Source organism: Gallus gallus, chromosome 2 (assembly GCF_016699485.2).
Source record: "Gallus gallus isolate bGalGal1 chromosome 2, bGalGal1.mat.broiler.GRCg7b, whole genome shotgun sequence".
NCBI lineage: Eukaryota > Metazoa > Chordata > Aves > Galliformes > Phasianidae > Gallus > Gallus gallus.
In genome coordinates this window covers 45,560,904-45,583,250 of record NC_052533.1, presented here as the reverse complement: position 1 = coordinate 45,583,250, position 22,347 = coordinate 45,560,904, and the positions used below count along the sequence as shown (strand labels likewise).

At 41.1% G+C, this 22,347-nt stretch overlaps 1 long non-coding RNA gene across 1 annotated transcript; it reads left to right on the top strand.

The window, feature by feature from the left end:
* Window positions 1–18,956: 18,956 nt before the first annotated feature.
* On the top strand, window positions 18,957–20,846 carry LOC121113095. Its single transcript, XR_005857743.1, has 3 exons — window positions 18,957–19,806; window positions 19,900–20,095; window positions 20,193–20,846. It is a non-coding gene; the product is annotated as an uncharacterized LOC121113095 (long non-coding RNA).
* The last annotated feature ends 1,501 nt before the right edge of the window (window positions 20,847–22,347 follow it).

The following is a 22,347-nucleotide window of genomic DNA, read 5'->3' as shown; positions in this document are numbered from 1 at the left end:
TGCTTGGCTTTTGGCAAGTAAAGTAAGAGGCAAAGGCCTATATAAGATCAGGCTCACTTTTATACTTAATTCTCACCAAAATTCCCTGACACAAAGCAAGTTTTCATTTAGCATCTTCTCCAGGATGCAAGTCCCACAGAGGTAGTTCTTGTGCTGCTGCTTACAGACACAGGAGAGTGATAAACTAGTTCTTCAAGTGTAGGATATGAACGCCTTCTAAGTACTTTGTAAAGACAGCAGCATGGCATAACAAGCATCGATGTATGGTACCACAGCCCTGAGAACTTCTGGTGTCACAGTATTTCATTTTGTTCTAACCAAGACGAGTTCGGTTGTTTTTTGCTTTGTTGTTGCTGTATTTTCCCTGCCCTGAATCTTCCATAAAATTGAATTCTCCAAAACATGATGTTGGAGTGTTCTCACTTGGGAATGTTAAGTCCAAATCATCACTTCATTCTGCCATGTGTCAAGATACCTATACAAAGTGAGCTTATTTTGCACTACAGCAATAAATAAGTAGAATATTCTGAGTTAAACATCAAAGCTTCGCAGCTCAAATAGAAAATATATAAAGTTTTAAGTAGCTACTGACATTCATACTACAAAAATACTGTACAAATTACTGAGAAAGACAAAACATGATGGTCTATATCATACCAAAGTAGAATTTGCAACTATTTGGTTAAGACTGCCTTTTCTGTCAACAAAACTCTTGTTGACAATTTCAGAATACCCCTTCAGACCTTCAGGTAAAAGCAGAAATATCCAATACCTGTTTTCTTCTTCGCTGATTTTCCTTATTTTGTGCTGCAACACCTTTCCATTCATAAGAAAAAACTCAGCCAACCACGTCTTTCCAAAGTAGCCTAACATGCAAAATTACCAGCAGTCAGTATCATCTGGGGTACTCATGTGAAATAAGAGTAAGGTATTTTTACCTTATTTTGCTCTACAGCAATAAATAAGTAGAATATTCTGAGTTAAACATCAAAACTTTGCAGCTCAAATAGAAAATATATAAGATTAAGTAATTACTGACATTCATACTTCAAAAATACTCTCTTCAGTTTAAAAAGTAATTTCTTCAGTTTTAAAAAAACCCTCTTCAGTTTAAAAGCAATTTCTACCACTGAGATACACTGGCAAGCATTAAAGTACTTTTGCACTTCAGATAAGTGAAAGTGCAGCTCCTGGACCACTTGCACCACTTAGTATGGCCATATTCACAGGACCACCACATGAACAAAATGGCTGTGATATATCAAGTCTAATATTTCATGGCTTCCCCCTCATACAGAGGTAAACACTTTGGGTTTGCTCCCTTTCTCTGAATTGCAGTTAACAGAGATGAACTAAGGTATTTTGGATCCAAGCTTCGCAAGCACTGTGTCACCCACCACCAAAAAGCTCCATCCTACACCATCCATGCTTCACCGATTTTAGCATCACTGTCCCCACTCTTCTCAGCCTGTAATCAAGCTATTGCTCACCTTCTTCCAGTTCACTCATATTCTGTGAGGAGAGCATGTAATGCCACTGATTTTCACATGATATTCAGCAACCCTCAAAGATCCCAGCTTTGCAAATCTGATTGGATTGCTGTTTGCTGGAGACCCTCAAGATTTCTAAGGTGCATTTAGAAATCAGCTATCCAGAATACATATAATCAGCCAGGTGCCGGCAGAATATACCATGCTTGATGCTGAACAATCATTTGTCCTCCAGGAGCTCAGTTTTCTTGAAGTGTTGGCTGGATTTACCAGAAAGCATGGTATTAATGCAGAAACTGATGAACCTAATGTGAATCAGGTGTGATAAGTTTGTTTTACATAGTTCTCATGGCTTCTTTACTAAAGTAGTAAAAAGAGGAAGATGTGAAGGCTAGAGTAATTTTTAATTCATTCTTTCAGCACTTGATAAACTAGCAAAATGCTCAAATCAGATCAAACATCTGTGCTTCCTTTGTTACTGCTAGAAGCTGAGGGCTGTTCACAGGCATTGCCAACTGCCCCAATGTAGACTTCAATGCACTGACCACTTCCAAGGGAGAAGGTAGCCTTCACCCATCTATTACAAGTGGTTTAAGGTACTCATGACCCTTTGAGAAAGAAAAAACTCTCTACCACCAGGTGTCCTGCTGTCCTTGGTAGCTATAGGCTTATCAGGTCTAAAACATGAATTGTAGGTGTTAAAGGAGTATAGCTGATTTCAATGGGGCTTAGAGCAGGACCATTGGAGGACTCAGAGGAGCCCATAACAAAAACTAAGGAAGCATTAAGTGCATGCCATCAATGGCCCTTTTAGCTCCATTTGCTCTTCCCAATGAAGAAAGCAGGGATAAGATGTGTTAGAAACTGTAACTTAAATCTCTTTTCATAGAATCATAGAATCCTTAGAGTTGGAAGGGACCTTTAAAGGCCATCTAGTCCAACTCCCCTGCAATGAACAGAGACATGTACAGACAAATCAAGTTGCCCAGGGCTTGATCCAGCTTCACCTTGAAAGTCTTCAGGGATGGGGCATCAACCACATCTCTAGGCAACCTGTTCCAGTGCCTCACTACTCTCGCTGTAAAAGACTTCTCCTTATATCCAATTATATCCTTCCATTATTTGTTCCTTTTCTCACTTCTTGTGTGTAATATATATATGTATATAAAAATAATTTACCTTATATTTACTTGATCCTCCAAGGGGAAAAAACCAACCAACTAAAAAACAATATGCAGAACACCAAAAAACTAAGGAAAAAAAGAAAGAAAAAAATCTCACACTGAGTGCATTAATACCTTAATAGAATTTGTACTTACAGATGAGCTTGGTAAGTGAATAGAAATCCTGCAGTGTTATGAGTGAGAAGATATATTTAAAGATATCTTTCTCACTCTCCAGATTTGTATTCTCTAGCTACATGTGCAGAAGTTTAGAAGAAATGTCTCCATTTAAAGGCAGCTGGTTAAAACTTCCAAAGACGAACTTCTTACAAATGAGACCCATTTGCATATGAAAAAGCAATACTGATGAACAGTTACCACCATGCATCAAATGCAAACTCTGAGTTCAGCACAACTGAAAGCCATTAAAAATTCTGATTTGAGCAATATGCCAAGGAACTCAGAGCTCGATCCAAAGCATCCACTAACTGATAACAAGGCTTATGTTTACTGCAACAGGCTTTCAATCACATCCCATTGGAATTTGATCACCTCCCACAGAAAATGGACTTTTCTCTCCAGTCCACTGCTGTTGTCTGCAGCTACAGCTGTGCAGCATCACAGACTTTTTTCCTTACAGAAATGTACATTAATTTCTGATTCAAATTTACCCTGTCCCTTGTTCCCACTCACTACCCTAGATCATATTAAATACACAAGCACTGAAGTACATTCGAGCATTTTCCAGGAGTTGTGAGCGTAGCGAGCTGAACTCAAAGCAGTGAAAAATGCAGTGTGGTTTCCAGAAAACAATTCTCTAAATTAGACAATTAATTCTGTGCTCCTATAACAAGGAAGAGTAGCAATTTTTTTTTTTTTTTTAATACCAAATACCTGGCATGGCACCCAGTACTTGCACAAACTACGTCCTCCAGGCAAATTCCAAACTTCTCAAGTTTATTTGGAATCTTCATACCCTTTCACAGTGCCTAGCTTTTCCTCAATTCAACTCACACTATTTCCAAAGTTGCCTTTTCTCACAGAACCTACTTTCATCAACTATGCTTCTGCAACAAATCCTCCCACCAACCCTCCCTTCCCAAGCTTCCACTGCAGTTTCTCCCCAGAGTAGTTGAATCAGTTTATTTTTGCCTTAGCAGCCTTCCCGTCAGTTTGTGTACATCCATGAAGAACCCAAGGCAGCAGACTGGCACAAACCCAGCTGAGCTCTTTACCACTTCCAGCAACTGCATTTTTGTACAAGCAGAGCAACACTGCTTGCAAGTCATGCTAGCTACAAGAGCAAATGGAAAGTCTTTAAGCAAACACACTTTGGAGGTCAGCCTGAAGGGAGAGGCTATAGTTTTATTTTAGAAGAGGAGTAAGGTTTTGAGATTCAATCTACATGTGGACAAAATGCAGGTCTCCCTGGTTCTAATAGAATCAGATCTACTCACTCAAAATCAGGCTCCCTGTAGATGTTGATACTCAGAGGAGTTCTGAGATGGAGCTCCAAAGCCAAGCCTTCTTTGCTTTGGGCAAGACTAAGTGTAATCCTCCATCACAGCCAAGAAATCACAATCTGCCTCTCTCACTGAAGTGATAGAGTCCACTTGATTATAGGAGGCATTACCTTTGAAGTAGCCCTCATATTTCATTATGTTGGCCTACAATGTCAGAGGCAGATGGTGGTATGGCAGCAGGACCTTTCTGCCAATATTCCGTTACATTTTGTTGCCATGTGACAAAAAGCAGCAGAGTGGGTAATCTGACCAAACAGCATCTGACACAAGTGTGTATGAAGCAAAGGTGCATCACTGAATTCCTGCATGCAGAAAAAAATTACACCCAATGACGTTCACTGATGTTTGTTGAAAGATTCTGGAGGCCAAAGAGTGGATGCAGGAAGAGTGAGGCAGTGGGTGGTGCATTTCAACAGTAGTAATAGCAGTATAAAAGACAAGCCACATTCCAGACAGTCACACCCAGATAACACACCCAAAATGAAGAGCATCTCAATCAGCTAATCTTCGTGGATTATAATTAAGGAATTGTGTATGGAGTTGAACACTGGGGTCAGTGCCTTGAAAACAATGGTCACAATGTTAGAATATCACAAGTTAGCACCAAGTGAATCCTACAAGTTCTCACACAGGAACAGAGAGAACACTACATACAAGTTTGTCAATATGAGGCTGAAGGTGACAGCTTATTGGATCGCATCATTACCAGTGATGTGGTGTTACCACCATGAACCAGAGTCAAAACATCAACCTACAGTACGGAGTGAATTCCACAACAAAGTTCAAAATGCGTCCTGCAGTGGGTAAAGTGCACTGCCCTCTGGGATAGGAAAGGGGTCATCAACTCTATCCACTAAATTATGACACTGACAAAGCTGAAGGCTCAAACTTCCAGAGTCCAGCAATAGAAGATGACAGCCTTCCCTCTTACAACACAATGATGCCAGGCCCCATACCAGTTTGAGGATTGAGGCTGGATTGTCCAGCAGCCCCCCCCTTTATAGTCTAGATGTGGCACCTACTGACTTCCCTCTGTTCAAGCTGATGAAAGAGGGACTGTGTGGACAACATTTTCCTAGCAATGATGCCATCATAGCAATTGTGAAACAGTGCGTCACCTCTGCTGATATAGATTTTTAAGAGCACAGCATGCAGGCTCTTGTTCATCAAGGCATAACCAGGGGTAGTAACTACATTGGTAAACAGTGCTATAGCTCAGAATTTGCTTCATCAAATACTATTCTCTTTGTATCAGTTGTAGTTGCTGCAGAAATAAATAGGTTGCTCCAAAAGTAATGCCCCCTAAGTATCATGTGCTTGCAACACAATGAAAAGTGCAGCCATGCCAGCAGAGCAGCAAGGTCCCAGGCTGGAGCAAGGGAGAATTTGCTCAAACACAACAGCTAAAGGCACAGGAGGAGGAGAAAAAAAAAAAAAAAAAAAAAAAAAAAGAAAGAAGCTGCTTACCTCCAGAAAGCCTCATGTAAGCAGAGATTCCCCCAGGAAAACACCCTCACCTCCACAGCCAACCCTTAAATGAGGTGTGGGAAGGGGTGGATCCTGGCTCCACCCCTTCTGGTCATTCAGGTGCATTGCATGCACCTGAGCTCCCCTGCATTGGCCCTGCCTTCCCACCAGTTGCTCCATCACTGCTTCAAGCCTTGACTTAGCATTTCCACTACAATACTTATCCTTAAATTACGGATTTAGGAGCTTCACTTGTATTGTAGGAGATTCAGATTCTTCTTTTCTTTGATTCAGACAGAATGTCTCTTGTTCTAACTGTTTGAGAATCTCTGGGCCAAAACAATTTCACTTTTTTATTTAACTAAGAATGATCAGCCATACTGTTTCAGTTTCTTTAATTGGGTGGCTAATGGTGAGCAGAAATTAAGCAAATTGTCTTAAGGAGATAGCTTACATCTGCATCAAGTCTGATATGAAAAACCAAATATTTGTGCAAAATGTCATTAAATCCCAAAATAGATAAAAAAATAAAAATAAGAAATTGTTCACTCAAGCTACTGCTAAGAATGAGTAACAAAATGAAAGAATAATAAAGTGCACACTGGTCAAGTATTCATCATGAGGTTGTGTGGTCACTGTCTTGGAATACAGCTAATGGAGCAACTTTCAGACAGAGAGATGGGCTAGGTACCCCATTTTGTGTAGTATCTCTGCATTAGTTGTGACGTTATGCTCTAAAACCCAGCAGTAATCTGTAACAAACGTAATTAAGCTTGCCTGAGAGGAAATGTATTTTCCTGGTTCTGCCACATGCTTCGCTTGTTATAGCCCATTTTAACAAGCCCATTCGGCTGCATTTAGTCTTTTGAGATGTCAAATGGACTTTTATTCTGGCTCCTAGACATTGCTCAAGATCATTCATTATGGGCAGTACCTCAGTGCCATCTAAGCCACTGCTATAGTAGTGACTATTTTGTAATGTAAAAACCCAGCTGTCTGCTGCTATGTGATAAGTGCTAAAAATGGTACACTGCAATCCAAGCTCCTGTAGCATTATAGCCAAGAGAGGACTACAAATGGAATGGCTGTTGTAAGGGAAGGCTTTACACTGTTGTACATATGCACTCCAGTGATTCTTAGCATGGAAAGGGAGAGCAGCATTTTCACTTTCAAGAAAAATTTATCTCTAGGGTGCACTACCGGTACTTTGCTGCCAATTACTGCTTCCTGGCAATGAAGAAAGACCATATGCTCATAGGCTATGACATTTGATTAACAACTGTAATATGGAATCACCTGAGGAAAGAGCTGTGTCATTAACATGAGCTCAGAAGGATCGATAGCTGCAGTGTTGTTTCTCCATAATATTTTGTGAGAAAGCAAGGGAAGAAAGTGGGTTAAAAGAGAAAGGAATTACAACAGGAGAAAAATGATCAGAGCTGTTTTTAGATAGTTCCTCAGAGAGGAGGCAATTGACATCTTTTGCTTTTTGGGGCTCTTCCCTTCCTCCCTGCAACAGCCTCCATCAGCTTACAGTTACTAAAGTAGACCGAATCCATGCAAAGAGGAAGATGACATCCACAGGCAGGCATAGGGATATCTGAACTGAAACATCTGTAGCCTCACAAACTGAATCTCAGACAAGTATGTAAAAGCATATTTTACTCATGGGAGACATCAAGGACATCCCAATAATCTTGGAGGGGTTAGGGTTGATGTACAGGTCTGCTGTTAGCTTGTGATTTATCTTTCTTGTAATTTAACAGCCCAACATGCTGAAGTGGTAATTAGGAGAAAGAATTATTGACATCTTTATGTAGCAGACTCTTTATGAAAGAAGTGCACATCTGCACATACAGAAGTTTGATTTGGTAAGTTTGAAGAATACAGACCAGTTGGTACAATTTTACGCATGTTCATCCAGCTTCCAAATAAACTATATAGGTAGGTAAAACGAAGTATCTAAGGCCAAAACTGGTCCCTAAGACTACATGAAAGCTGCATTTTATTGCCAGCATTCTCACATTTACTACGGAATACATTGTGCACAGATATTTGGACCAAGGTAGTACACCTGAGCTGTTGCAATGTATTATTTTCTGCAAGACAGAAGAAGACTGGTTGAGGTTTACAGACCGAGACATGACAGATTTGTGGGGCACAAGCTTTTCTCACAAAGATTTGTTTATTTATCTGTTGCTATAGATATTACAAGTCTTTGATTAAGCTTCCACCTGAACGTACTAAGCTTTTTGCTCATAATAGCACAGCTTATCATTTCAGAAAGCGAATGACCAAGGATGAAGAGGGAAGGTCAGAAAATCTTTTAATTCTCTTTTTTTCTGCTCTCACAGTTCCATTTTATAGACACACCATGGATAACAAATGCAACATCAGCTTTTCGGTATTACATTTCACACTTCCCAAATAGAAAAATGCCATATTCAATAATTAAAGGGCACATAAAAGACTGATAAGCCTCACAAAGCCTGACTATCAGCGATTGAAATAACCAAAGTCAGTGAGGACTGAGGAAGAAAAAATAGAAAAAGGAACAGAACCCAGCTACAATAAAAAAAATGAACCCAGAAGAAAACTCAGAAATTCTTGCATTTCTGGCTCAGGTGGGAGGTTTGAAATAGGTAGCTCAAAGCATCCAGTATTTAAGACCAAACCTCAAAAGGGCAACAATCATTGCCTCCTCCCTGAGCACTGCTTGAAGACTTGCTCTTCAAGATAATCCCCTTCCTCTGCATTCTTGTTCCAATCTTACCCAACTCTAGAGGCTGGAAAACAAACAAAAAATGGGATGGCACAATTTGATTCTAATAATATGATCTTCTTAGAAGTACAGGCAATAGAATCAAAGCACAAAAATAAATGTCAGCTGGTTAGTGTGACACAAGGGCATTTGAGGAGTATCTCCAACTGACATATCCCCGTTACAGCTTCCAAATAAAAAATAATTGACCCCCTTCTCTGCCACCCCAACCCCCTCCCCTAAAAAAAACCAACCAACCAAAGAAAAACAACCCACAAACAAACAATCAACTAAACTGGCAAGAATGAATCCGAAGGTCTGTAATAGTCTCTTTGTGAAGTATATTTGGGGGCAAGAAGAGTTGAAGGATGGAGTTGTAGCACTGGCCTGAATTCAGGAGAAAATAAAGCAAGGGAAGCAGGGCAGTATTAAAAGATCTCTCGGTGCAGCTCTTCAAAACAGAATCAGTCTGTGTCAGAAAGCAGCATTAAGACAGAGAACCCAATGCAGGGAATCCTGACCAAAGTACTAACGGGCCTCATTAACAGGAGATCAGGCACTGGCTGCCATGTAATTTTGGGTATTGTAAAATATCCTTTATTTTGAAGATAGGTGTGTTAGATCTTCTGACTTAGGCAGTCAGAAACATACAAACATGAAAACTAACCTATTGAAATTACACAGTGGATAGAGGAGGTTAATAGCAGGGAGAACTCATAAGTTCAAGGACCTGATCCTCCCCATTGCAGCATCCTCTAAGACTATGTTGGACAAGATCCAAGGAGCAGGTCACTACAGCTGTGCAACTCCCATTATAACAGTAGATAAAAAGAACAGCAGCCCCCCTGAAGGGAAAAAAAAAAAAAAAAAAGGAATGTGATCCGCAGCACCTTCCACAATGCACATCTCACCTCGTTTTACCACTGCCTTTCCCACAGACATATAATGATTAAGGGATCTCAGCGATAGACCATCAGCCAGAACACCACAGTGATAAAAATCCTGTAAAATGTCACCGACTCTCCGGGAGAGCTAGGAAGAAAAAAATTTGCCTTGTTTTCTTCTGCCTAGTGACATGTTTATTTCCAAGAGCTATAGCGGCATTGTTGACCATGTGTGCTAACAGCACGGCAACCCTCTCAGGCATTCAAGACAGTGCACAGAGATTATAACTGTCAGGGAAAAATACTCCTTGTGCTACATAATGCATCAAACATTCGGTGCACCCTTGTTTGTTTCCCTCTAGCATGACATAATAGGATATTTTTTTCAAGGCAGGCACAAGCACTGAGCTTAATAGTTGTTCTGTAAATATTCACAATATTTAGCCCTCTAAATTGAGAGCCAGCTAAAGATATGTTCAGAGATATTAATTGTTTTCACTAGCGAGAAATGCAGAAACTGCCATTGTTTCCTACAAATGGCTGTTGTACTTTGCATATCAAACTCAGTGTCAAACAGACTATCGTTTATGTCAGCCAGACTGTACATTCTCCTAAAAGTTAGCATCCTGCAAAATAAAGCCAGAGCTGGGCAGAAGGAGGAGCTAGAAAGGATGTGTACAGCTGTCTTCCTTGAGCTGTGCAAATAACCACCCTCACCACAAAGGGACTGAATTTAAGTGTTAGCAGGAAAAAAAAAAGGCTAAAATTATTTTCTCCACTTCTAAAAGTACATTGTCTCCTTCACCAGCTTCAAAGCCACAGGTTGTTTCATTGACCCTCTTTCCCTTACATGTGGAAGAAAATTCATGAGGTTCATGTGACTTTAATAACTTAATTAAGATGAAAAATGAGACTGAAGAGCACTGCAGACTTGGTTCAGACTGTACTATCCTCATTTTATCTAACCATCTTTGTCCAAGGAGACAGACTAAAATTTTCCTGGGACTGGGTACTTCATAGGGCCAAAAGACAAAGTAATTACTGTTTCATTGTTTTGTTTCCTCTATTCACTTAGGACTTAATACAGACAGACTTATGACTCCGCAATGAAAAATCAAAACAAAATTGATTCAATGTTTTTTTCAACCCAAAGAATGCAGCTGATTGAAGCTTCCTGTAACTACCAAGCTGATCCATGTTAAAGTAGGATAAAACTACAACCCTCAAATTTGGAGTAAAATACCAAATGCACTGAAATTTGAGTGGTTATAGAGTCACATTTAGCAGGCTCTAGCACTTAAACAAGGCACATATAAGGCCTTCAAATCTAAAGCAGGCTTGTTAAAGAGTGAGGTGACTGAGTTCTGATGGAAGTAAAAAAATATATCAGTGGCCAAAAACACACATATAAGAACAGAAAGTACTGCTGTGTAAAATACCCTTAAGTAGTTAGTGGTGTGACTGAAGAACTGCTTTCCAGTTCAAACTGGACATCAGGAACTGGGGCTTTTTCGGATAAAAAAACCAGAAAAGTGGAGCATGAAATTTTTTTCCCTAAAGAAACTCTACACATTCTTGATTAAAAAATGGTGAGAAGCATTCCTAAGAGATTGCCAATATTTAAAAATATGTGAGACTGAATGATCTGTGAAACTCTGCTATCAAATTTCTTCCCCCCTTGCTTTATGTTGACAACTTTCTCCTGGCCCTCTCCTCTTCCAAGGACAACCTACAAAACATACTTAAAGTCCGTGTGGTTTCTGCTCTTTAAGACATCCAAAGTTAACCTACTCAGACAGCTCATCTCAGAATACATTTAAAATAATCTAATAACTAATTTACAGTAAGTCATTTGGAAGTTGCAACATGCCAACAGTCATTACACTGAAGGCCTTGATACTGTACAGTTTTCTCATTTTAAGAAACATAGGAAGTAACTGGCAGCCTTGAGTGGGCTGAGATACACTGGACATGCAGTGCTGAGAACCTTACATGTGTTTCAGAGTTCATTAAATCCACAAGGTACTTGTCACTTAACCATTCTTTCCTGTGAAGAGCCGAATCTAACTTTATGTTGATGAAGCTTTGCTGCAAGTAATACAACTCTGAGGTCTCCCAGCCACATCTTTACACTTCCTGTCATTTTTACCAGTGTGCATGAAATGCTAGCCCATAGGTGTATGAGAAAAGCTTGTTATCTGTTGTGTTTTAATCCCTCTGTCCACAGACTAGCACAGTCTTTTGTGACAAGTCTACAAATCCAACCCAATCCCCCAGCCTTGGTAGGGCAATCACCACAGAACTGGATTAGCCAGGTCAAGTTTAGATACAACTTTCTCACAGCCAATGCTCTTTAATTATCTTTCCCTTTGCTAAAGATACCCGTCCTTACACAGAAGAGACAAAATGAATACCCTTCGCAAATCTCAGTACCAGTCTTGGCAGGAGATATCACTGAGGGCTGAGCTTCATTAAAGGAGCAAACAAAACAAACAAAACAAATAAACAAAAACCCATCCTTTCCCAGAAAAACAATGACTCTGGATCACCCCATCGCATTCACTGTGTATTTGTTTTGAAAATACTCCAAAAGGGGCATGGTTACTTATGTCAATGTTGCCAAATGCTTGATTACACAAACACTACCATCTGGAGGAAAAAAAAAAAGATTTAGAGGCTGTTTAGCCATAACCAACTACATTTTAACTCTGAGATATGCATGTATGTGCCTGGGAGGTCTCAGCTGGAGAGTCCACACAGCTCTAAGACATGGGAGCTCCCACAGCTTCTGAAGCGGACTGATGGGGTGACCGCCACAGCAATTTCCAGAAATAGTGGGCCAAATCTTCACCAACTCATTTCCTTGAAATAGGGCTGGATTCCTGGCACAAGAGCATTTATCCTCTCATGTGGAGATGCATTACTCTCTGAGGGATTCTGGGCACGCTAATAGAAAACATTTTCACCCTCACCACCGGCCATTGACATGTAGCGCTTCATATTTTAAAGAGCTTCTTACTCATTCCAGATAACATCATGCTCCTGCAAAGCCAGAAATGATTTTCAGGAACATTCCAGCAAATACTAGGCAGACAGAATGCTCCTCAGCTTCGGTATTTCGAGCACCAAGGCAAAACGCTAAGCATTACTTCTGAAATATTTCAAAACAAGTAGGAGACTTCAGAAAACTAAAAAAAACCACCCAAACAACAAACCACTGTGAAATGTTACAATATTTAGGCATCAGGCATATTGCTGCTAACTGTATGTATATTTGATGTAAAGCAGACTTGAACAAGAAAAGATTGCCAACACATTGCCAAGTAATTCTTAGCTGGTGTAAATAAGTGTCTTTGAAAGGAATAGCATCGATATGTAAAGCGCGTCCTGCATTTGGATTATACTGGGTTGGGGTGCAGTACTGATGACATCAAAGTTTACACCTCCAGATACTTCTGGATCCTTGAGTTTAAGCAGAAAAGAAAGTAAAGTAGTAAAGAAATAGAACCAAAGAACAGGGGAAGAGTCAGCACAGAAGCTGTGGTGATTTGGACTGGTAGGAAGAGCACATTTTAGTGCATTTGATATGAACACAACATCACTTTTGCATTAGTCTGGGTCACTGCTAAGAAGGAGGCACACAACCTTTGGCATCAAATATTGTGTCTCTGCCACTCACTTCTATTTTGTTTACACCTTGATCTTTTCTTATTCTGCAGCTCATTCCATCTTTTGAAGTCTTTGTTGCTATGGAAACAGATACAGTATTGGTCTCCACACAGAGCGGTGACACCTTAGAGCGAAAAAGAATAAACAAAAGAATCTAGGAAAAAAAGGACAAAGATTCATAATCATAAAGGACTATAGGACAGCCCGCTGTCTCCCCCTTTGTTCCCTAATTCCCTGCTGATAAAGCCAAAAAGGCTAGCTTATGCAGTTTAAATAAGTGGTTTTGGCTAGCGACATAGGGGAATCCTCATGCACACACTTAACCATGGTAGAAAATAAGTTTGTGCCACCTCAGCAGTTGGGCATAGCACAGACAATTCTGGTGGAAAAGGACTTTCATGGACTTTGATACCATACTAGCAAATGGAATTTGCCCTGAATTGATCTTTGGGATTCAAACCAATAAGCAAGACAGGGCTCAGGTCAACACCATAAAATTTGCACATGACTTTGCAGTCAGGGTTTTATTTGTGGCCCTATTTCCTTTAGAGGAATGGATACAGTTGTATCACAGGAACAACCACATACACTACACACACAGCCAGCTGCTTCAACCCTGAAGAATAGTAGTCACTGGAAAACGTGGTCACAGACAGAAGTCCAGCTCCATTTTCTAAACAAGCCTGAGGTGCACCCTATGGGGCTTAAAAAGTAAATCAGAAAGTTAATTGGAAGAGGAGCTGGTCTTCATCAGTAGCAATGAGATCCTGCTACAGCTATAGAGAAGGAAGTGTTAAGTTTAATGAATAAAATCCTGTGTCAATATTGCAGTACATATACTACATAATTCTATTACTTTAATTAGAAGATATTACTAGATGACTATCAAATTAGATTCTTTTGAGAAGAACAGAAAAACCACATTTATTCCCAGTAAACTGATTATTTCAAAGTTTAATAGAGACAAAGCCTATACTTTTTTATTATTATTTTATTTTAAGAGATGTAATGATGCTTAGGAAGACTAATGTACTACATTCTGTTTTCCTTCCATCCTTGTATTTTTTCCCCAGTATAATTTCTCATTGTCCAGCAGTGTAATGTCACGTGCCTTTCTACAATGAAACACTTTATTACTGCATTTCAGAGCTGTCTGTTCAAGGGTAATGGATTTTAAGGTATATTTATTACCTTCCACTATATATGCCACTTTTCTTAAAGTTCTTTTTCACTGTTACTAATTTCTAGTCTGGAAAAAATCCCCTGAGCTTTCCTGCAATACCAATATACTGAATCTTATTAACTAGTGATACTTTTTCTCCCAGGAAAACAACTGATTTATTAAATCCCCTTTGACTTCACTGTAAATTTGGACCGAACAAGAAATACAGATAGGAATGTGAGATGCTGGTAAAATCTGGAAACACTGTAGAAGTCATTCACCTGACTTTAATATTTAAATGAAAATCTCCATCAGCATGTAGAAATTCTTGGCTTAGTTGGTTAAATTTGGTGCTTGTCTACCCAAAGATGGAAATCATTCCTTAACAGTGGGCAGGAGAAATTCAATCCTGCCTCTCAAAAATACAAGCATGCACTGAAGGAGATGAGTGCTCTTCAAATAACTCTTCTTTTGCAATAAGAGAGGGAGGGACAACTCCGGAAAAAAAAGTTCAAGGAATCACAGCCTGAGATATGAGCTGAACTCCATCTTTCTCATAAGGATCCAATCCTACTGCTCTACAGAGGTTGTGTTTTATGATCCTTCATCACATCCCCAGTGGATTTATTGCCACACACTTATCAACTGGAGAGTTGTATACACTTTCTTCATCAAACAGCGAGAGCAACAAATACTTTGGAAACAGCTGTAATAGAGACAAACACTTCTTAGAGCAGGTTGGCTATCAGTGGCAGTATTTTACAAAGAGCTTAACTTGGACGGAACTAGAGAACCTCCTCAGTCTCAGCAAAGTCTATTCTGTTAGGAGAGCTGAGTGCCTGTTAGTACCAGTTTCAAATATACAATAACCAGTTTCTGTGATTAGATTCTATTTAAAATTATATGATCCTGACTATTTCACAGCGTATGAGAATGTCACAATTATGGAAAAGGTCAGATTTACACATTAACCTATTTCACGTAATCAGGAGAAAAGCCGAGGCATGTATACCAAAGCAGTGAGCAGTATCATAGACTGTGTATGACTTGTATTACTCTCATATGGCTTTATAACTTCTCCAAAGGTATAAAAGTTATGAAATTAGTTCACTGAACATCATACATAGGAAACCAATTTCTGCCTGAAAAGCTTTATTTTGTCTCAGAAGTGATGTCACTCTTTTAAAGCAACACTCCAAGTGTAGGATAAGTGGCATCTCTCACTATAAGCTATAGTAGCTACATGGACAGCAATCTCAGCTAATTTAAAGGTAGGTATCTAACCTAAAACTGAGATGAATCAGACTTAGGAAGACTATTTCAGAAGGCATCATAGACTCCAAATTTGACACGAAGGACAAAAACTTTATTGTAGCTAGCAATAAGAATACTCTGAAGGTGTCAGTGGTTTTAAGAGCTTGAAAAACAAACTAGCCTTGTACTGCTGTGTGAAAATAGACAGAAACCTCACTCCAGTCTTTTTACAAAATTATGTTTTCTGGAAACATAATAGGGCTGCTCTGAAAGTAATGCCTCCTATTTTATTATGTTGGTCTATAATGTGAGAGGCAGATGTAGATGGTATGGCAGTAGAGGCTGAATCTTCCCACCAATTTCCCATTACATGTTGTTGCTGTGTGACATATGGCAGCAGAGGGGCTGTCGGACAAAGCAGCACCTGACGTGGAAGTGTGTATGAAGCACAGGTGTGTCATTGAATTCCTCCATGTGGAAAAAATTGCACTCATTGACATTCATGGATTCTTGCTGAACATTTCTGGAGGATGAAACAGCAGATGTGAGCACAGTGAGGTGGTAGGTGGTGCATTTCAGCAGTGGTGACAGTGACCATGAGTCACCTACACTGGTGCAGACTTTTAAGAGCAGAGCACGCAGGCTCTTGTCCATTGCCAGCAAACATTCATAATTAATGGTGATAATGACATTGAAAAATAGTATTTTGTAGCTGAGAAATTTGCTCTATCAAACTGTTATTGTGATCTGTATCTACCGTACATTCCATGGAAATAAATAGGAGGCATTACTTTCAGAGCGACCTACGTACAGTAGTATGAGCAAGTTTGCAATCTAAGAGCAAGAGGAAGCATAGAAAACAGAGCTGTAAGGGTTTTGAAGAGAACATCTAATTCATCTCTTGCTTCAGAAGAGAACCATGTGCTGTCTTAAACCTGGGTCAGACTATGATTATGCTTTTATGCTACATCTTCAGTACTGAAACTCCCATAGCATCCTTAGGCAAGCTATCCTTGTGCTTCATTCATTATAATAACTGCTAGGAAGAATTTCTTACTGTTAAATCTGAATCCTTCTTACTTACATCTACTTCCCATCTACTTGATCTTCTGAATACTATATTGTCTTCTCTTTTGTATCATTCTTGTACATGTTTAAGCAGCCTTGTTGTGTGTCTCTTTAATCACACTTTGGAAGATGCAATCCTAGTTCTGTCAATCAGTTCTTGATCATAAGACTAGAAAGAGAGCTCTCTTCTTGGAGCTCTCCAGTGTATACTGCAGTTTGCTGCAAATGCATGCTCTACCAATTAAGGGAATTTCATCTAAATCAAATTGCTTTCAAATGAACAATGAAGATTATTTTATGCTATCAACTCTGAAGTATTCACTACTGATTAGAGTGACCTTTTCCATAAAGAGGAACATAAATGTAGAGTGCCTCTAAGTCAATAAAACAATAATAGGTTTCCTCTCTAATTTTTTCTGGCTTCCAGTTACACTACCTTTAAATACCAAGGAATAAAACAGCACAACATGATCACATAGAAGCACTACAAAAGGATCAAGGAGAGCTCACGTGACACAGTCAACTTGCTCATTAGAAACAAATATTTGTCAACTCTTATTTCAAAATGTTTACAATTATGTATACAAATCCACACTGATCCGCTGAATTATGCACACAAATTATGACAATAGGTGTTCAAAAGCCGGGGGAAGTGGTATTCAAAAATTAATTCTTAATAAGGAGAAAACATTTGAAGCAATTATGCCACCAGTGCTCACCTGATTCATGACACACACATAGGAGCAGGAGGAAAGCTATCTATAGTTAAAATGTAACTCTATCCAGTACAAAATAAATAAATAAATAAAATTAACTAATAGATTCAAAAATATGACAAGAAAAAAAATGACAGTCTATTTGAAGAAAGAAAACAATAAATGGAGCACAGATTTAAAGTTAGGAGAAGGAAAAGAAGGCACACATCACACTTTAATGGCAGGAGTGGATTTCAACATTCGTATACCGAAGTTCACGATATTCAGTGGAGACCCAGAAACTGGGAAAAGCAAAACCTACAAATGCTTGTCAAGGACAACAAATACTTACAGTTATGAGTGATTAACATTTTGCTCGAGACAAATCATAGTGGCTGAAAAGACTTGAGTAAATTATTAAGTAGGTATTCTAAAAAACATTAGCAGAAAAGAAATACTGATTTTCCCCAAGCAAGCAAGCAACACGAGAAAGTATGTCTGATTTCCCTATGTACATTAATTAGCAGTCCAACTTAAATTTGCTTGTATGCTAATGAATCAGTCAATATCAAAAAAAGAACTTAAACAATTAAAGCTAAATAATATGCATGACAAAGGTCTTCCATTTAAAAAAAAAAAAAAAAAAAAAAGATGGAACAAAAAACTAATTGCAGGAAATAAAATACCAAAGCAACCATCTGTATATGTACCAAGTCTAAAAAAAAGTTTCAGAGTGGTGTTTGGAAGGCAAATCCTTTCTTCTCTGTTCCTCTCTGATGAGAATTACTGAGATTTCAGTAAAACGCTGGAAACATCCAAAAGAATGTTCATTATTTTCATAATGATCCATCTGTCTATGGGCCCATCCCAGGGTCTGAGGGCTGGGGAGGGCCCAGGGCACATGGCATCCCAGGCCAGCGTGAGGGAGCGGCCTCTGCTTAGCTTTAAGAAGGCACAGGGAAGATCTGAGCTTTGACTACAGCTGCCTACTTGGAGCTTGGGAGGTGTAAGCTGACATTTCTCCCAGGTGCTCAGTGATGTAAGGACCAGAAGCACCAGGCTCACATTGGAGCATGGACAACTTCCAGTCAGGCAAAAGGAAAGGACTGCCACCACAAGGGTGCTCAGATGTGCAACTGGCACCCAGAGAAGCTGCAGGTCTCTGTCCTCCCCAGGGAATCCCAGCTTAACTGAGACAGGCTGAATCAAGCCCATGGTACAAACAGTTTTCTAAAGGTACCACCTGCACCAGAGGCCTTCAGAAAAACAACATGAGACAAAGGGAGAAAGGCTACTAATTGTCTGGGAGGGGACACTGTCCTCATGAGTCCTCAACAGCATCTCAACAGTAGCTGCTGCCTCTGCCACCTAAACAAGGTGTGAAAGCAAAACACTGCAAGCATCCAGGAGGGACACACTGGGATCACCTGTTTCCATGTTAGCATAGGCACAGCAAGCCATCACCTGACACGTGAATACAACTTTAGTCACAGCACAGGAAACAAAAACCTCCCTTTCCTCTTCACCTGATGGTAGAGGCTGAACACTTTCATGTTGCTTGATGTACACTGAGGTCAATAGATGAGGAACAGCAACTTACACACCTGTGCCCCTTCAGTCTCTTATCAAGAGCGCTATACCAGATATAGCAGATATCGAGTCTGTCCAAACTACTATTTAGGAGGCATGACTGATAGCGAGCTGTTTGTTGAGCACCGCCACGGAGGGCCTGACTTCACCTCCAACCACCTGTTGCATAGCCAAGGAGAGAACAGGATGACGACAGCAGCCCCTAATTGGCCTTCCCATCCTCTGGATGCAAAACCCCAGCACCAGGCCCCAAGGACCTCACAGGCCCTCCAACGCAACCCCCTGCAGTCCCAGACCAGCCACCCAGAGGATGCCAGGCCCTCTCCTCCACACCCCTCTCCTTTGGCATCAGGGCAGAAGAGATGCCACCTTCTCACGCTCCAGGCCCAGAGCTGAAGGATGGGAAAGGACAGTCGATACTACCCCTGAAACTCCACTGTTTTCAGTGACTGCCTCTCCCTTGGCTAACTGTGAGATGTCAGTATGCTTTGCTCCTCCTCTGCTGCAGTAGGCAACAGGATTGTTCCACCCCAGGCAGCTGCAGGGTGCTTGAGAGCCCCCAGCCCCCACTGACCCATTGCTACTTTCTTGCCACTGCCTCCCAGAAATGGCCGCAGGCCCCAACTGCCAGCTGCCATGTTTGGGCCAGCACGTGGCACTCAGAATCGTTGCCATGGCCACCCAACTGCCCTCAACCGCAGTCCCTCAGCTGACCCAGCAAGAGGCAGCTGCCTGATAGAGTCTCTCGTCAAGAGATACATTTTATTTCTTGTTACTTCTGAGGGCGGGATGGAGCAGCCACCTTTAAAGAAGAGGCGGCTGATGAATGAGGCTGATGACATCGAGCCCATGGAGGTGGACCCGCCTGGCAGCAAAGAAGAGCCCATGGAGGTGGATCCACCAGCAGAAGATGAGCTGATGGAAGTGGATCCACCTCCATCGGGGCACACTGCCCATCTGTCTGCTGCTGCCAGGCCGACTAGGAAGAGGTCGCGCCCCAAATGTCACCCCAGGGGCGCCAGGATCCGTCCACCTCCCGCGAAACGGCCGCCTCGACGCTGGCGCTGATCCTCCCGTCCTGTAAGTTTGCCCTTTCCCGGGAGAGCCCCAGCTCACGGCCATCCTGCGGGCTCACGTGGAGCCTCCGTTTCCTGGGTGTTCTTCTTTTCACAGCTCCTACGAGCCCTCCCTTCCCGTTCCCCTCCCTTGTCTTTTCCCAAGTCCTCTCATCTCTTCACACCAAGTCCTGACGAAGAGGGCAGGGCACGGACTGCCATCCTTGGAGCTGCTGTGCCGGGGCAGTGGGATGAGTCCGGTGGAGGGACCTCAGCTGCCGGGGGCCTCAAACATCGCAGGGCGTGACGATCCTGTAAGTTTACCATTAGCCGGGAGGGGGAGCCCCAACTCAGAGTCATCCCGCAGGCTCACGTGGAGCCTCCATTTCCTGGTAATCCTTCTCTTGACAGGCAAGGCTCCCATGTGAGCCCATCCTTCCCGTTTCCATCCATAATCACTCCCCAGGGGGACAGGAGGAATAAAAAGAAGTCACAGACGCAGCTGTCCGCATGGAGAACCAGGCTTTGGTTTGGACAGGAAGCAGTGCAAACTGCAACAAGAAGGTCCAGTCCAGGTGCTGCGTTAGGACTTTCACTTCAAGACTGCACAATCAACAACTTAGAACAACATTACCAAATAATTAAAAAAAAAAATCAAAACCACAATACAAAATAAACACATTTTCTTTTTTAAGAAACGAAAGCAGTAGTCGTCTCTCTGTTTTAGGAACCTTCGAGTTTGCACGTAGGTTCCCACGTCCCCTCCTTGCCTCCCGCACACAAAACATACCCCACAGCAGGACACGCTGCCCTCACTGCCAGCCTGAGGAACAACCACCGCACTGCACACACCACTGAGGCTGTCCCCTTGCCCTGCCTCAGCACCCTCTGCTATGTGGTGGAGTATTTCACACACACATCAACAAGAACACAGGAAAGAGCCCCTTTTGACTCTTGAATGACACAATCAGAGAACGCACAGTATTCCACATCCTCTCAACAACTGACTGGTTAATAAATAGAGATGCTTGAAATGAAAACAAGAATTGGTATTTGTCAGGACAAACACAGAACTAAAGCAAAACGTTTGGGTTTCAATTACTGACAGCCCTTCCCTGGATGGCAGTCAGAAGTCCACTGCCCCGCGCCATCATGGCAGTGGCTCTGCCCCACTGAGTGGCCCGACCTGGCCCAACAACAACTGCACAGCAGTGTGTGGTCCGTAGTGGATGGGCTGACACCAGGACATGGGGAAGGCGCAGACAGTGCTAACTCAAGTGATGGCAAATTACCATATGTGGAATGAAAAATATGTAGACATGCTTTTCATTCCGAGAGTGGAATTTGAGAATAGGTTGCAAAATTGCTGAAAAAATAATCAATTTTTTTTGTACATCTGTGGATCTATTCTCAGTTAACAGAAATTTCTATGAATTTTCAAGTGTGATGTATTGAACTGAAACCAGACACTGAACTCAAAGATCTGATCAAACCACTTTACCAGACCTTCAGAAGTGCCATTTGACCAGAGAGAAAAACCCCTTACTACACAGGAACACCTTACTTATAGCATCACTTTTTGGCCATATGTACTTTTGTGAACAACTGCTTTCAAGGATGAAGCACACAAAGTGTAGAATTTCATCAACAGCCTCTAACAAACACCTTGAGAACTTGCTAAGAAGTGCAGCCACTGATATCAAACCAGACTGCGGCCTCAGTTTCACAAAAACAAGGTCAAATATCCCACTAGTTTTATGTTTCTGTTGCCTTTTTGTTGTTGTTGTGTGAGTATCAAAATTGTAAAGATTAAAGTTTTTAATTAATTTAAATTTAATTTAATTAAAGAACAATAACATTTATTTTATGAGGTCCGCTCCAAAAGTAATGCCTCCTATTTCATCATGTTGACCCATGATATCAGAAGTGGATGTTGGTAATATGGCAGTAGGGGCTGAACCATTCCACCAATATCCCATTACATGTTGTTGCTGTGGGACAGATGACAGCAGAGCAGCGGACTGACAAAATGGCACTGAAATGGAAGTGCACCTGAAGCAAAGGCATGCCTTTGAACAAAAATGGCACCCACTGCCATTCATCAGTGCTCACTGAATGTTTATGGAGACCCAAGAGTGGACATGAGCACAGTGAGGCAGCAGGTGGTGCGTTTCAGCTGTGGCTATAGTGGGTCATCTGCACAGGTGCAGATTTTGCAGTGGTGGTGAGTGTGCTTAAAAGTAGTGTTTGTAGCTGAGAATGTGTTCTATTAGACAGTGTTATTGTTCTCTTTGTATCGGTTGTAGTTTCCATGGAAATAAACAGGAGGCATTACTTATGGAGCGACATATGTATATGCAGCCCAAGACAATTCCTCTTCAACAAATGTGGCCCAGGCAAGACAAAAGGTTGGACACCCACGCTCTAGTTCTTAAGAAAGCTTCCATAAGTTAACGCCAAATTTATTTTCTCATTTTCAACATTATCATGAATGGTGGTTGTAAGAAAAAATCTGCCAATTGTGTTGTGTTTTTAAGCTCTGCAGCAGCCATACAATGATTTCCAC